The sequence below is a fragment of the Ixodes scapularis genome, unplaced genomic scaffold (assembly GCF_016920785.2).
Source record: "Ixodes scapularis isolate PalLabHiFi unplaced genomic scaffold, ASM1692078v2 ptg000854l_1__unscaffolded, whole genome shotgun sequence".
NCBI classification, from domain to species: domain Eukaryota; kingdom Metazoa; phylum Arthropoda; class Arachnida; order Ixodida; family Ixodidae; genus Ixodes; species Ixodes scapularis.
In genome coordinates, this window is record NW_024610056.1 from 1,048,246 (window position 1) to 1,052,519 (window position 4,274).

At 48.3% G+C, this 4,274-nt stretch overlaps 1 non-coding gene across 1 annotated transcript; it reads left to right on the plus strand.

Annotated features, from left to right (window-relative positions):
• The first annotated feature begins 3,896 nt into the window (after positions 1 to 3,896).
• LOC115310029 lies at positions 3,897 to 4,049 on the plus strand. Its single transcript, XR_003916785.1, has one exon. It is a non-coding gene; the product is annotated as a 5.8S ribosomal RNA (ribosomal RNA).
• Positions 4,050 to 4,274: the final 225 nt, after the last annotated feature.

Here is a 4,274-nt window from a genome sequence, read left to right on the forward strand (position 1 = left end):
GTGAAAAGAATAATATTTGTCTCCTATCAAACTTGCCAGAAAAGTAAGCGATATTTCCAGTATTCCGTTTGAAAGCGCTGCCCGTCGCAAGTGCAGTAGGGTAAATTGTTCGGCTCTCGCCCAGTTGAAAGCGCCAGAAAGCCCGTGTCGCAAAGCGACACGGGTAACCGCTAGAAAACACGCACATTTTAAAGTCGCGTGATTTGCACTTGATTCCTCGGAAGTACTTTGTGGGAGACGAAGCGGGCGTTCCATGCCAAGGACACGGAAGAGAGAGATTAGAAATAGAGCGAACAATTCGCGTGAAAAGAATAATATTTGTCTCCTATCAAACTTGCCAGAAAAGTAAGCGAGATTTCCAGTATTCCGTTTGAAAGCGCTGCCCGTCGCAAGTGCAGTAGGGTAAATTGTTCGGCTCACGCCCAGTTGAAAGCGCCAGAAAGCCCATGTCGCAAAGCGACACGGGTAACCGCTAGAAAACACGCACATTTTAAAGTCGCGTGATTTGCACTTGATTCCTCGGAAGTACTTTGTGGGAGACGAAGCGGGCGTTCCATGCCAAGGACACGGAAGAGAGAGATTAGAAATAGAGCGAACAATTCGCGTGAAAAGAATAATATTTGTCTCCTATCAAACTTGCCAGAAAAGTAAGCGAGATTTCCAGTATTCCGTTTGAAAGCGGTGCCCGTCGCAAGTGCAGTAGGGTAAATTGTTCGGCTCACGCCCAGTTGAAAGCGCCAGAAAGCCCGTGTCGCCTCGCGACACGGGTAACCGCTAGAAAACACGCACATTTTAAAGTCGCGTGATTTGCACTTGATTCCTCGGAAGTACTTTGTGGGAGACGAAGCGGGCGTTCCATGCCAAGGACACGGGAGAGAGATTAGAAATAGAGCGAACAATTCGCGTGAAAAGAATAATATTTGTCTCCTATCAAACTTGTCAGAAAAGTAAGCGAGATTTCCAGTATTCCGTTTGAAAGCGCTGCCCGTCGCAAGTGCAGTAGGGTGAATTGTTCGGCTCACGCCCAGTTGAAAGCGCCAGAAAGCCCGTGTCGCAAAGCGACACAGGTAACCGCTAGAAAACACGCACATTTTAAAGTCGCGTGATTTGCACTTGATTCCTCGGAAGTACTTTGTGGGAGACGAAGCGGGCGTTCAATGCCAAGGACACGGAAGAGAGAGATTAGAAATAGAGCGAACAATTCGCGTGAAAAGAATAATATTTGTCTCCTATCAAACTTGCCAGAAGAGTAAGCGAGATTTCCAGTATTCCGTTTGAAAGCGCTGCCCGTCGCAAGTGCAGTAGGGTAAATTGTTCGGCTGTCGCCCAGTTGAAAGCGCCAGAAAGCCCGTGTCGCAAAGCGACACGGGTAACCGCTAGAAAACACGCATCTTTTTCTTTTGTTAATCCCGTGCTTCTCACTTCGTTCCTTGAGAGGCCTTTGTCGGAAACTAAGTGGCGGGGCCTTCCAAACGAAACCAATGGTAGAAACAATGAAGTGAGCAAAGAAGAGTAGTGTAAAGAAAGAAAATTGCCTATTATGAAGCCTGCCGTAAACACGCGCGATACCGCGAGCATTCGGATTAAAAGCAGTGACAATCTCACTTACTATAGCGCTCATTGTTCGGCTCTGACACAATTCAAAACGCATGAAACGCCCCGTGTAAATATTGGTTCACTTTGTAATACCAAAGTCGATAAACTTTCTGTTGACCATGTTAACATGAACTGAAAGTCGAAAAGAAGTAATCAGAGTCAAGCAGGGGTCAGCACGTTTTTAATAAAAAGCGAGAAATAATTTTTTTTATAGGGGTAGGATGTATGTACGTATGTATGTATATCTAGAGGCAGACAGGAAAAAAAGAACATTTATATATATATACACACACAAACATACATACATACATATATATATATATATATAAGGAGAGAGAGAGGGGAAAAAAATAAGAAAGAAAGAAGGACAAATAAATGATACTGAATAACGAGGAGCCACATAAGTGAGAGACAGTAAGTCAGTAAGTCAGTCAGTCAGTCAGTCACCGAAACTGATAACCACAAACTATGTACAGAATGCTCTTGAAGGATCTTCTTTATACTTATCGGTGCTATTACGTGGAGGTGGGGTCTGTCGAGCGTTCGATTGGTGCGAGCGTCGTCTGACGACGTCGCCGACGCCTTTCGTCGCCGTCTCGGCCGCTGCCTCCGCCGCATGGTCGTTACAGCAAGGTACCTGCGATCTCTGGCGTCTGCCGTTGGGGTCGGTTCTCGGGTGCACCTGTGTCTTGAAAACGAATGCGAGAGGAGGGTGTTTCGGAGTGTCCGCGCTAACCGAACGGTGTGAAATGACGAGTGCGTTCTGACCGAAGGCCGGGGTGCGTCCTCGCGTCCTCACGGGACCTGAAAGCTCGGCAACGCTGCGAAGGCGTCGTCAATGATTTTTTTGGCGTACGACTTTCTGTTGCTACGACGAGAAAGAAATTTATGCGCTTCTTGCCGCGTCGGTACCGACCTCGGTCGGGGATATTCCGGCTGCGCGCTCGAACGTGCTTCATTTCTTCTTGGATTTGGAAGTAACTCCTAAGCGTTGTGTGTGTTTGCGGTTCGTAAGGGGCGCCTGACGGCGGCCCCGCGTCCGCGCGTTGGTAGGGTTTTGGGCGACCCACCCCGAAAAAATTACCTGGTTGATCCTGCCAGTAGTCATATGCTTGTCTCAAAGATTAAGCCATGCATGTCTAAGTACATGCCGAAACAAGGCGAAACCGCGAATGGCTCATTAAATCAGTTATGGTTCCTTAGATCGTTTCTTCCTACTTGGATAACTGTGGCAATTCTAGAGCTAATACATGCAGTGAGCCCGAAGCCCTTCGGGGCGACGGGTGCTTTTATTAGACCAAGATCAATCGGGCTTCGGTCCGTTTTGTGTGGTGACTCTGGATAACTTCGTGCTGATCGCACGGCCACGAGCCGGCGACGTTTCTTTCAAGTGTCTGCCTTATCAACTGTCGACGGTAGGTTATGCGCCTACCATGGTTGTTACGGGTAACGGAGAATCAGGGTTCGATTCCGGAGAGGGAGCCTGAGAAACGGCTACCACATCCAAGGAAGGCAGCAGGCGCGCAAATTACCCACTCCCGGCACGGGGAGGTAGTGACGAAAAATAACAATACGGGACTCTTTTGAGGCCCCGTAATTGAAATGAGTACACCCTAAATCCTTTAACGAGGATCCATTGGAGGGCAAGTCTGGTGCCAGCAGCCGCGGTAATTCCAGCTCCAATAGCGTATACTAAAGTTGCTGCGGTTAAAAAGCTCGTAGTTAGATCTCAGTTACAGGCGGGAAGTGCGAAGGCCTTTCGGTTGCGCCGGTGTGTTGGAAAGATGACCAAACTTGATCATTTAGAGGAAGTAAAAGTCGTAACAAGGTTTCCGTAGGTGAACCTGCGGAAGGATCATTACCGGATGTTATTTGGCATCGTTTTGTATTCTTCCTCTTGTACGGGGAATGGACTCGATGTGCGAATTTATCTGGCGCCGATCCCGACCAAGCTTGGATGCCGTCGGGACGGCACAAAAAAAAAACAACTGTGGTTCGGATGTGCCTTTTTCTTTGGGTGGCCTCCGTTCCTTTCGATGATGCGCCCAGCGGGATCCCTCTGCTGCCTCGATTGAGAGGAGATTTCAAGTGCACCGGGACAATCCGCGGGTTACAAAAGGCGCATCGCCCCCTTTTTCGTCTCTTCTCGAGGATCGCCCTTTTGTTTTGATTAACGAAGAGGCGTTTGAGAAGAAGCTTTTTTTTGCGCTTTCGAGATGGCATGGGATGTGCCGGGCGCGAAAAAAAACAACAACTTGTGTTTTGTCGTACTGATTGAAAAATCCAAAAAACATTGACACGACTCTAAGCGGTGGATCACTCGGTTCTCGGGTCGATGAAGAACGCAGCCAGCTGCGAGACTTGGTGTGAATTGCAGGACACACTGAGCACTTACTCTTTGAACGCACATTGCGGCCTCGGGCCTTCCCGTGGCTTCGTCTGTGTGAGGGTCGGATCATATATCAATAGAGGAGAATTTGTTTTCTACCTCGTTTTGACTGTGTCGGATCGTGGGCAGCACGCAGTTTTATGCTTTCTTGCGTTGCGTTTTCTTTGAGCAAATGCACGAGTGGTGCGATTGCACGCGTGCGCTTAACCAGTCCTCCTCCTCCTACTAGTTTTTATCGAACACTGCATGGGAAAACGAAACTCGATGGATACCGTTTGTGGAAAATCCC